The 13024-nt window shown below is 38.4% G+C and overlaps 1 protein-coding gene and 1 pseudogene across 1 annotated transcript in view; both read left to right on the top strand.

The window, feature by feature from the left end:
- Positions 1–1292: 1292 nt before the first annotated feature.
- Positions 1293–13024, top strand: part of LOC103103199 (apolipoprotein L6-like) — a 45072-nt gene continuing 33340 nt past the window's right edge. Inside the window, exon 1 of the mRNA XM_056798873.1 lies at positions 1293–1420. The gene's annotated coding sequence lies outside the window, so the exon portion shown is untranslated. The remainder of the gene's footprint in view (positions 1421–13024) is intronic.
- Positions 4757–7700, top strand: LOC130454714 (apolipoprotein L3-like; annotated as a pseudogene).

Raw genomic sequence — 13024 nt, 5'->3', positions numbered from 1 at the left:
AATATAGGCTATATCCCAAAAGATACTGGTCCTGGTTAATGGGACAGATGACATATACCACATAAAGAAGCAAGCAAAAAAGAAGAAGAAGCAAACACAGAAGTTTCTTAATTCCTAAAAGCCTTGGTCTCCTGATCTGTAAAATTGGAAAATGAGTAATACTTGCCCCACAGGGTTGTGGCGAGGCTCAGATAGGATAAACCATATGCTGAACATACTACAAACATGAAAGGGTTATAAAAATGCTAGCTGCTGCTGTTCTTATTTGAGTCTCTATAAGAAAGATTATTTGGGGAACAGTTTGAAGGAGCAAAGATCCCCTCTGCTTTAATCAAATTCAGTTCAACTTACCTTGAGTAAGTTATTTAGCACACCAAGGTGCGGGGAGAGGAACAAACCAAGCAGCCAACCCCAGGCCTTGCCTAGATGGAGCTTACGTTTTCCTGAAAGATCTAGTAGGCATGGTGATAAGTATATAGATGGTCATTTAATAATATGAACACAGACACAAATATTTACATAAATATCTATTGTATTATGTATAGTATATGTATAGAATATTTAGATAGAATATGTATATATAATATGTGTATATTATATAAGATTCACATATGATATGTGTATGTAATAAATGAAACCATTTCTACATCTTCCCATATATCTGTAAAGTCATTGAAACACTTCAGAATGTTGCTTTGTTTGAGCCTTGAAGCAAGCCTTTGAGGAAGACACAGAGCATCATGGCCATTATATAGCTGCCCATCTACATCTGAGTTCGGACGTTCTAGATTCTCAATTCTATCCTGCCTCAGACATTCTATGACTCTCTGTAATTATTCCTTTCATTGGCAAAATATGTCTGTGAGACACTGTGGAGAGCTTAGAGTTTGATCAGACATGGAAAATGCCACTGCATCCTGGGCCATTGCCAGTCATCCTGATATTTGTCTTGCTATTGGACTTTGATAACTCTGGAAGAGAGAATGAGGCTGACAACTTTGTGCAACTCTGTCTCACTTAAAAATCAAATTCATGCAAAAGTCAAGACATCACCTCATAGATGTCATTAGTCTTCTTTAAAAATGACGGGCCAAATAAAGGTCTGCACAACCTCAAAAAAAAAAAATGAAGGCCCAACAACAAGAATGATTCAGTAACCTTCCTTCTTTTGGAGTTCTCCACTTATCTCTATTAAAGTCTTCTACTAACCTCCAAAAAAAAAAAATATGTCTGTGAACCTTTGCACAGCTGTAGGTGGGGCAGCCTATGTGAGGGCGGCACATTCAGTCTGTTAAATATGAATGATTAACTCATTCTAGTTTCATTTTGGGGTTTTGATACCCTCGAGGCAGGCTGGTGGTGTTTATCAGGAGCTCTGGTCCATACCATCCTGCTGGTGAGCTGCATAGACCCTGGAGAGGTAAGAACATTTGTGTGAGGTCGAGGACTCTCATGCTGGTGAGCAGGGAGCCCTGACCCCGGGTCCTGGGAAGAGGCTAAAGTCTGGTCTCTCTGTCCTGGGCCAAGGACTGAGGCAGCTGGTCAAGGAGTGGGGGGGGGGGGGCTCCTTAAGGGCAAGGTAAGGATGACTCTTAGCTACACCAGTCATGAGGTATGATGCTGGGGTGTTCTCAAAGCCCCCTTCCTTCTCCAGAGTTAATAGGGGCTGAAGAACTGTGGAGGCAAAGTTCTGGTCCACCTGGGTTGGGAGCCAGTCTGTGTAGACCATCTCTGCATTTTCTGCCCTGTATCCTTGCTAATGGAAGTTTCTCTCTTTGTTCTCAGAAGTGTTTTTGATTTTTTTTCATTTGAGGGTGGAATGGGGAGGTCTGGGCAGAGCAGGGCCCAGCAGGGCAGGAGCCAGCCTCTGATCCTTGCCGTGGAACTCTGGACAAATCTCTTCATCTTCCCAGCTCTTGGATTCTTTGTCTGTAAAACGAGAAGGTTGGCTGACAGGATTCCTGAGGACCCGTCAACTAGAAATCTGCATCAGTTGGTCAGTCAGGTGTCTACCGGCAATATGTATTTACAGGCAACCATGCTGAGCTTTGGGGATGCAAAGCAAGCTACGAACATCATTTCTTCCCTTCGAGAGCTCCCATCCTAGTTGAGGGAGGACACAGTATACAGATTCCTGTGTCCACACTCTTCATATTTTCTCTGTATGTTGTACCTACTCTCTGTGCATATATAATATGCATATGTAGAGCATATAGGATATCTAATACAACATAGTAAATGGAAGGGAACATACAATCTATGTACACAGTATGAATGGGAGGCAACCCCAGCAGGAAGGCCCCAACAATGGGGAGACTGAAGAAACCCTACTCCTGAAGGAATTCAAGGCAGCCAAGTCAGAAGTGAGAAGGAATTCTAGAAATGCGTTCTAGACATGGCAGGCAACCTCTGAAAGGGCTAGGAGCCAGGAAGTGGAATTTCCTGCTTGGCCCATGTTGCTACATCATGGCGTCTCCGGCAGCAAGTAACCTGCAAGAAGAGCGGAAAGCAGAGGATTTCCTGTTTGACCCTGGAGTAATAGGGAGCCACTGCAATGGACTGAGTGGGATGGGGTTGGGTAGAGATAATGGCATGATAAGATCTAACTTGAGGAAGATAACTTTGGGAACTGAGTGAAGGATGGAGTTGAGTTGGGAGAAGAAATTTTGAGGCAGGGAGGCCAATGAAGAGGCTAGTACAATAGAGAGTTTTTGTTGTGCTGTGCATAAAGAAGGGGGAATATCTGAGAAATGTTGTGATGATAGAAATGCTAACTGGTGTTTCTAGGAATTTCCCAGGGTAGCTGAGGGAAAAAATGCTGCACTTGGAGTCAAGAAGCCCGAGTTTGAATTTGATCTCTGTCTTTTACCAAAGTATTCCCATTTCTGAGCCTCATTTTCTTGTCTATCAAATGGGAATAATTACTACAAAGTCCTTATGTCTTTTCCTGGGGCAGCTAAGTGGCCCAGTGGATAGAGTGCTAGGCCTGAAGTCAGGAAGACTGGTCCTCATGAATTCAAATCTGGCTTCAGACACTTACTAGTTGTATGATGCTGAGCAAGTCATTCAACCCAGCTTGCCTTAGTTTACTTTTCTGTAAAATGAGCTAGGGAAGGAATGAAAAACTCCCCCGGGATCTCTACCAAGAATACTCAAATAGGGTCACAGAGTCAGACACAACTCAATGACGACAACAAAAATGACCTTTTCATATAAATTCTCTTTCAGCCCTTTCTCCCTTGCGACAGATGTGTCCAAAATTAAAAACAAGAATTCTCTATTTATTTTTATAAAATGTATTTTCAACAGTACCAAGTTCTAGTTGACCCAGATAATTTTAGATTCCAAACTTATTAACCAATCTATTAGATCAGCTTTTATATCTCACAAGGGAGAGGGACGAGACCTGGGATTTCATTACTATAGAGAAACCTCCTATTGGAGAAATGTGCCTCTCCCAAGACATCTTGGCGCCTCCTCTGATACCTAGGGTTCTAGAGATTTGTCTGGTAGCACTGAGGGGATCAGTGTCTTGTCCAAGGTCACACAGTCAGTCAGTATGTGTCAGAAATGAGACCTGAGCCTAGGTCTTCTTGGCTGCATAGCCAGCACTCTGCCTTATCAAAGAAATACGTGGTATTCAGCATTTCAGGAAAAGAGTCTGACCAAGAGAAACTTGTTTATTAAATTCCTAAGCTTGGAGGAGATAGAAAGCCATCCTGCTTTAGAAAATTCTGTCTCAAGCTATATTTCATTTCTAGTTTATGGAGATCAAGTGGAAAGGGGGAAGGAGACAAAATTCCAAAGTAAAAGAAAATAAGATTTCTACTTCAACATTCTTATTTACAGCTGCCCCAGACTGTAGCAATATTAATGCTGGCAAGTTACCAAACTCTACTGTGGAAGTGTTCATTGTTTGAAGAGTCCAACTTTGAAGATAACCTGTCTCCCATGTAGGAAGGCAAGTTGGGTTTAGAGTTCAAGAATAGAATATAATGCCTGATAAAAGAATGGGTACTTCTTTTAATGAACCAAGGGAGCATGCTGTCTTTCTTTTCTTTTTTTTCTTTTTGAAACCTTTACCTTCTGCCTTAGAATCAATACTAAGTATTGGTTCCAAGGCAGAAGCGATGTAAAGGCTAGGCAAATGGAGTCAAATAACTTGCCCAAGGTCACACAGCTAAGAAAGAACTGAATCCAGATTTGAACCCAGGACATCTCATTTCTAGGCCTGACTATCCACTGAGCCACCCAGCTGCCCCTGGCATTCCATCTTTCCAAGAATTATCATTCATTGCCTTCCAAGGTAAACAAGCATTGAGTTCAGCACTTTGCAAATTTCATCACATTTGATCCTCACATCAACACTGGGCAGTAGGTTATTATTAATATCCACATTTTACACTTGAAGAAACTGAAGAAGATGGAGGTTAAATGACAGGTCTAAAGTCAAAGAGCTAATGCCAGAGATTGGATTTGAACTCAGGTCTTCCTCACTCTAGCCTTGGTGCTCTATCCACTGAGCAACCTTTAGCAGCCTTTTTTATGTATACTTAAAATATTTACATTAAAAAATTGTAATATATAATTTATGCTTTAAATACATAAAATATAGAAATAGAAATAGAAACAATATATAGAAATAGAAATATATAAATAAATATAAATAATAAAAATAATACTTTTATACTTCAAAATATACTTTTATATAATAGTGCTACTGATAATATATTATTATATACATATTATATATCAATATATATTGTATATTAGTACAATATAATAGCTATAATTTATACAGCATTACTATGTCCTAGGTAATGTGCTAAGGACATTACAAATACTATCTTATCTTATCTCCTCCTTACAACAATCCTGGGAGGTAGATACTATACTGTAGATGTAACATATAATTATATACAATATGTACAACATGAAACCTGTACCTACAGCCTATACACTAAGTACCACATAACTAGGATTTATATGGCACTTGAAGGTGTGCAAGATAGTATCCATATGCTATCTTGTTTGATCCTCACAACAACTTTGTGTGATAGGTGCTATTGTTATCACCCTTTTTATAGACAAGAAAACTAAGGCACAGAGAGATATGATATCTCGATAATGGCCACACAGCTGATAAATGCCCAAGACAGGATTTGAACTCAGATCTTCCCAACTTCATGGAGAAACCATGGAGATAGAATCAGTAGGCTTTTACAACCTGTTGGTTAAGGGTGAGATGAAGGGTAAAATTCCAAAATAACTCCATGGGTTGTAAAACTCGGTGACTGGGAGGGTGGTGATGCTGTCCATGGAAAAAGGTAAATCTGAGGGAGAGCGGCATTCTTTCAAGGAGTTTGGCAGGGGAGGGGGAGAAAAGAACTCTGGGTGTTAGAGCTCTGTAGAAAGGCGTCTCCTTGTTATTACTCATCTCTAAAGCAACCACATCATTCTTTGACTTTCAGTTTAGAGAATGAAAGCATAGACAATCTCAATTGAGACAGGATGGACAAAAAAGAAAAAACAAAGCATCAAGGGAAAATGTTTTTGGAGAAGCTTTCCAAGACAATACTGGAGCTAGAGAAGCATATCCGAGACCTTTACTGCACAGCAGACATAATTGACAAGATGCACAAGGACTGTACAATTACCCAAGCAGTGGCCAGTTCCACTGGGGTGGTCTCTGGGGTCCTGACTATAATTGGGATTGCACTTGCACCTGTAATTGCAGGAGGGAGCTTGACCCTCTATAACTGGGATGGGATTGGGAACAGCAGCTGCTGTCATTAGTATTTCTGCAGGCAGCGCTGATCATGTGAGTGCCTCAAAGGGAGGAAATGTTTAGATCAAGTTGAAGAAGAGACTGGTGCCATTATGGAAGCTCTATCTAAAGAAGTGAACACCAGAATTATTCCTAAAGTACAGAAGTTGAGTTAGACCTTCAAAAGATATCAGCCTATTCTCTGATGTCTCCCTGAGACTGATGACAGCTGAGAGAATCTCCACCAAGATCTATGAGGCTGGCCAGAGCACAGCATCCACCATGGCCAAAAGATTCCAGGCTTCAGCCGCCATTGCCATGGGAATTTTTGTTCTGATAGATATAGTCACCATTGGGAAAGAGTTAATACACTTATCAAAAGGAGCAACGACAAAAATGGCAGCACAACTGAGGGAGAAAGCTATACTTTTGGAAGAGAAACTGCAGGAACTTTCTGGGATCTATAACATCTATAAGAACCTGCTGGAAATGGAGACTTAAATGAGAACCTAAAAGCAGAGGCGGGGCAGCTTTGTGGTTTAGTGGATAGAGAGCCAGGCCTGGAGTCTGGAGGATCTAGGTTCAAATCTAGCCTTAGACACTTCTTAGCTGTGTGACCTTTGACAAGTCACTTAACCTAGCCCTTGCAACTGTTCTGCCTTAGAAATGATACTAAGACAGATGGGAAGGGTTTTTAAAAAATCAACTTTCTAAACCTTTTTTTTTTTTTGGTTAAAAAAATTCCAAAATGAAAGGAAAATCCCTCAAAACCTTTACCTCTAATTCTTTTTTTGTTTATGGTGCCTGGTACACAGTAAATGCTTAAGAAATGCTTGTTCATGGGGGCATCTAGGTGGTATAATGCAAAGAGTAGTAGGCCTAGAATCAGGAGGACTTGGGTTCAAATGTGACCTCAGATACTTCTTAGCTGTATGACCCTGAGCAAATCTCTTAACCCCACTTACCTAGCCCTTATGATTCTTCTGCATTGGAACCAATATATAGTATAAATTCTAAGACCAAAAAAAAAAGGGGGGGGGGCTTAAAAAAAGTAGCAACAAGCCAGGGCAGTCTATGGACAACAGATGAGGAGTCTCAGGAGGGAAATAAAGCAGATCTTACTTTAGATTCAAGTTTTTGGAAAGAGTTGTTGGGGGGAAAAGAGAACAGAAAGATCACTGATCTTTGAGGCCAAATATTTGAACTGAATCCTATGTCTGGATCACAGTAGCTAAATGACTCTGGACAAGCCACTTCACAAACTCCTAGGACTGAGAATTGAATGCATCCTTACTGTTTACCTATTTTAAGTGCCTTAACTTACAGACAAGGAAACTGGAACCCAGGGTGAGATTGGACAAGGGGCAGATGAGAGAAGGGAATGACTTGCCCAAGATGACATAATCATCCTATTCAGTTTTTGGTTATTTGGAATAAAATTTCCCTTTTAATTTTATTTTTTAAAACTTAATTTAACTTAAAAAAATTTTTACCAATTACCTATACTAACAAACTTCCACATAATTTCCCTTTTTATTATTGCTTCTTTAGTTTTTCAATCATATAGAATGAAGATGAATTTTGAGGCTTTATGCTTTGTTATAACCTGCAACTTTGTTGTAGCTATTATCTCAATATCTTTGTCGATTCCCTAGGACTTTCCAAGTATATTGTCATATCATCAGTAAATAATGAAAGTTTTATAGTTATATACACAATTTTACATATATCAGATCTGGAATTTCAGAACTGCATCAAACAGTTTTGGGGAAAGTAGTAATCCTTACCTTACTCCTATATTTATAGAAAAGGTTCAAGTGCATCCCCATCACATATGAGGCTAGCTTTTGGATGCTCTTTACAGTATTTTTTAAAAGTTCCTCTATACTTACACATTATAGAGTTTTTAGCGTAAATTAGTGTCGTACTTTATCTCAATAGATGCAGAAAAACCTTTGGTAATCATGTGGTTTTGGATGTTTGGGTTTTTAATATGATTAAATCTATGGATTATTTTTTCAATGTCCAACCAGGCAAGCATCTCTGGAATAAGTTCAATTTGGTCATAATAATGATTTCTTAGACAAATTTCTATAGTCTATTTAATAGTATATATTTTTAAACTTTTTGAATCAGTATTCATTAATGACATTGGTTTGTAATTTTTCTTCTGAACTCTATCTTTTCTTGGATTTTGTATTAGGCTTATATTTGTCTAATTAGAGAAGTCTTTCTTGATTTTTTGAGAATAATTTGTGTAGTATGGGTAATTTGATATAATTCTTTTGTGAATATTTGAGAATAAAGAGCATTTCCCCCCTCCTTTGAAAGATTTTTTTTTAGCTAGTTTTATTTTCTTTTAGGAAATAGAAGATTAGAATATTTAAGATCTCTATCTGGTTTTCTCACAGTTTGAGTATTTTATATTTTTGAAGGTATTTCTCTATTTTTATTAGCATATTTCTGTATACAATAGGTTCTGATAATTCTTTTTATTTCTTCCAGTTTTGCTGATATTTCACCTTGTTCATTTACTATTTTGTTGATTTTATTCTCTGTTCTTTTTTTATCAGAAAATTAACATTAAAGGTCTACCAATTTTATTAATCTTTTCAAAGAATTAACTTTGAGTTTTACTTATCATTGCTATGGACTTTTTATATTTCCAGTTTATATATTTCTCCTCTAATGTTTACTTATTTCCTCTTTTGTGATTATTTTAGGTTTGTCTATTTGTTGGCTTTCTAATTTTTTTAATGCACATTTAGTTAATTAATCCTCTCTTTTTCTATTTTGTTAAACTCTGTTTATAATGATATGATATTTCCCCTGAGGTCTGTTTTTGTTTTTGTTTTTTGTTTGTTTCTGCCTTGGAGGCAGAAGAGTGGTAAGGGCTAGGCAATGGGGGTCAAGTGACTTGCCCAGGGTCACACAACTGGGAAGTGTCTGAGACCAGATTTGAACCTAGGACCTCTCATCTCTAGGCCTGGCTCTCAATCCACTGAGCCACCCAGCTTGCCCCACCCCCCAGGTCTGTTTTGCTGCATCCCAGAAGTTTGGGTATGCCGTTTAATCCTTATCATTTTTTTCACTGAGCTATGGCTATTTTTATTCCATTATGTTCTAGAAAGGATGCATTTATTATTTCTACCTTTTCACATTTGTTTGCAATATCTCCATGCCTTAATACGTGATCAGTTTTTGTAGAAGTTCCACATAGTGCTGAGAAATACATATATTCTTCTGCAGTCTCATTTAGAAGATGTCAAATCATTTAGCTCTAGTTTCTCTAGCAGATTTTTTTCAGTTTCTTATTTTCCCTTTTGTTTATCTTTTTTATCCAAAACTGAGAGGGGAATATTGATATCTCCTGTCACTATTGTGCTACTCTCTATGTTGTATAATGTGGAAATGTCCTAGGGGAATGTGAGATGTTTTAAACCACTTAGGAAATCCTTAGGGCCAATTAAGCACCAAACCTTTTGGTTATAGAATCAAAATTTATTTTAACAAAAGGGATAGGGGGAACTGGTAAATATGACCCTAATACTCTTTAAACTACTTCCACCCACCTCTTAAGTCCCCTGCAAAAGGAGAGCCTTCTGTTCTTCTTTAGGCCTTACCTACAACTCCTTATGCTATCTAAAACCCTTTCCCAGGCTGACTTAACCTTACTCTTCCCAGCAGTAATTAACAAAGAAAGAAAGGGAAAGACCTCTGGGTTTCGCTGTAGTACTAAGTAAATCAAAGTTATAGATGTAAAGTTTTGAATTACCTTAACTAATAGGAATTCTGGTAGACGGACTACTGCCAGATGAAGACTGGACTCAAGGAAATTAGTTTTCTCCAAGTAAATACTCTACCTCTGGAATCCCCAAACTATGCCCCCGGGTTACATGCGGCCCCCTGAGTCCATGTATCTGGCCCCCACTGCAGTTCTGGAAGTAGCACCTCTTTCATTGGTGGTCAGTGAGAGGAGCACTATATGTGGCAGCGTTGCTCATGTACAGTACTACTTCTGGTGAAATAATCTTTTGCGTGGTGCCTTAGAACAAGGCTCCATGCAAAGGATTATGTGGCTGCACAATGGAAGACGTCAGCATGGTGAGTGTTGATCTGGGGGAGGGGATTCCGCCTGTGTATCCTGGTTAGGGTTAGGTTTTTATAGTCTGCCCCTCCAACAATCTGAGGGACAATGAACTGACCCCCTGTGTAAAAAGTTTGGGGACCCCTGCTCTACCTGGATGCCAAAGATTTTCTATGTGAAAATCTTTACTTTCCAGGGAGAAAAACTCCTCCTTCAGCTTGAAATTCAGATGATGTCCAAGAAGGAAATAAAGTTCACTTATTTTCAGTTTTAGACTCCTACAATTCCTTCCTATCCAACTTATTTCAAAATTCCCTTCTTTCCACTAACCCTAGGAAACCAGACCATCCATAATTTATGTTCTTACATTCTGCTCTCTGAGCATCTGATCAAATCTACAGGTTTGTCATATGCTCATCACTACATAAATATCTCCTTATTCTAAACCTATTCTATTTCGCTTATCTAATCCCACAACAAACAGTTCTTAGCTAAAATTTATCTAACTATTCCTCTCTAACACTACCTCACACTAAGAAATTAGGGAAAAAGGATTTATAATAAACAATTGCATAAAAGAAAACAAATACAAAAGTTGCAATAGCAATAGCAAAACTCAACAAATAGAATGTAACAAAAAATTGCAAAGATAAAGTTACATATAACACAATGTAGCATAAGGTTTTACATTAAACAAAATTATCTATCTAATCATGCAAACAACCTATACAAAATGTATCTCAAAACTCTTAGTTGAAACAATTGCAAAGTAAAACTTTGCCTTATACTAATACAGAAAACAAAACTGTCTATATAAAACTGGAAACTAAATATCTTATCCTAAAAATTATATCTTTGGAACCTTTAACTATTCACACCTATTTTACAGATTTGTAGAAAAATAATTTCTGAGTCCTGAGGCACATGACCTTCACTTTGGGCCGATCCGCTGCTGCAGCCCTGGTGCTGGGCGTTTTGTAATAGCAATCAGTAACTTTGTGATAATCTCCACGTGAGTTATCTGCTTTCCCCCTGATGTAATAAAGCCTCTCTGTTTTCAGATGGAACCAGTTGCATGGCAGATAGAGAATTCATAATGGGAATCCGTATAGATATTATCCTTTTTGCCTTCAGATAACAAACAGGCATATTTCAGAACTACTAACTCTGCCTCTTGTACATACATAATCTTGGACAATGAACCACACCACAGTGTCTCAAACTCAATGACTACTGTGGCCCCTGTAAAATGGATACCATTCTCCATGAAAGATGAACCATCCATATAAAACACAAGGTCAGGATTATCCAATGGTGTATCTTTCAAATCCTGCCTTGGTTGTTCTACTAATTGGACTACTTTAGTACAGCCATGCAATAGCTTTCCATTTGTAGGCAAATCAGATAATAGTGTGGCTTGATTTAAAACTCTATACCTCTTGATTTGTATGTTTTCATCCCAAGAAGAACTATATCATATTTGGCTATTCGTTGGTCAGAAAAAGCCTGAGTATGATATTTTAACATAAGGGCTTCAATTTGGTGTGGACAAAATACTGTCAATGGTCATCTGAGAACTAAATCTACAGACTTTTGCACCAACAATGCATCAGCAGCCACTCCACACAAACATGGAGCTTTCCCAGCTGAATAGGATCAAGCTGTGCACTGTAGTATGCAATTGGGCAATAATTTGGCCCTAAAATCTATGTAAGAAGACCTGAAGCTATCCTCTTGTGCTTATGAACAAATAGTACAAAAGGTTTTTCATAGTCTGGGATACCAAGTGCTAGAGCAGACAGAATTGCTTCCTTAAGTTTTGTTATTGCCTACAGATGTTCTGGCTTCAATTTGAGTGATTCGGGTTCTGCATCTCTTGTTAAATCAGTAAATATTTTGGTCAATTCACTGTACCCAAGGATCCATAGCCTGCAGAAACCTGTTGTACCTAGTATGGCTCTTAGTTATTTCTTAGTCTTTGGAGCACTTAGTTTCTGGATGTCTGCTATACATTCTTGGGAAATGCTTCTAGAACATCCAGATAAAAAAATCCCAAATATTCAACTCTTGATGAGCACCATTGAAGTTTAGCTCTAGATACCTTATGTCCCCTTTTACACAACTCACACAAAAGAAATTTTCTATCCCTTAAACATACTTTAGTACTGGGAGAAGCTAAAAGTATGTCATCTACAAAATGAGCAAGTTTGCTGCCTTTGAATCTGATTGTCTCTAGATCTTTATTAAGGATTTGTGAAAATGGAGATGGGCTTTCACAGAACCCTTGAGACAAATGACTCCAACAGAAACATCTACCTTGCCAGGTGAAATCAAATATCTTTTTTCATACCTTGTAATTCGCTGATCAGAAAATGCCCATGTTCTATGCCTTAGCAGCAATGCTTCTACCTCATGTGGGAACATAATTGTTAATGGGCATCCCAATACTAGATCAACAGTTTTTGTCACTAGTAAGGCTATAGCAGCTATACCTCTAAGACATGGTGGTGCTCCTGAAGCTACTGGGTCCAGTTGGGCTGAATAATAAGCAATTGGATGCTGAGAAGGTCCTAAAGTCTGAGTTAAAATACCTGAAGCTACCCCTCTCTGCTCATGTACATACAAAGTAAATGGCTTATTGTAATCTGGCATACCAAGAGCAGGGGAGACAGGATAGCCTGTTTTAGATCTGACAGAGCTGACAGGTGTTCTGGCTCTAATTTGAGGAGTTCAGTGACTGAAGTCCTTGTTAGTGCTATAAGGGGTTTAGTAAGTTCCCCATAGCAAGGAATCCATTGTCTACAAAACCCTGTTGCTCCTAAAATTGCTCTTAATTGTTTCTTAGTGGTAGGAGCACTTAATTTTTGAATATTTTCAATTCATTTGGGAGAAATAGAACAGACACCCACAGTCAGGATGAACCCCAAATATTCTACTTTGGGAAGATACCACTGAACTTTATTCTTCCAGATCTTATGCCCTCTTTTGGGCAGTTCCAATAGAAGGTGTTTACTATCTTTGTGACATGCTTCTGTGTCTGTTGAAGTCAAGAGTAGATCATGTATGTATTTGATTAATTTGCTGTTTTTAAATTTTATATTATCTGTGTCTTGGCTCAAAATTTGTGCGAATAAACTTGGGCTTTCCATGTAACTCTGGGGCAAATCACT

This window comes from Monodelphis domestica, chromosome 5 (assembly GCF_027887165.1).
Source record: "Monodelphis domestica isolate mMonDom1 chromosome 5, mMonDom1.pri, whole genome shotgun sequence".
Classification (NCBI taxonomy): Eukaryota; Metazoa; Chordata; class Mammalia; order Didelphimorphia; family Didelphidae; genus Monodelphis; species Monodelphis domestica.
Note: the sequence above shows the minus strand (reverse complement) of the source record. Positions and strands in the feature narration are given on the sequence as shown.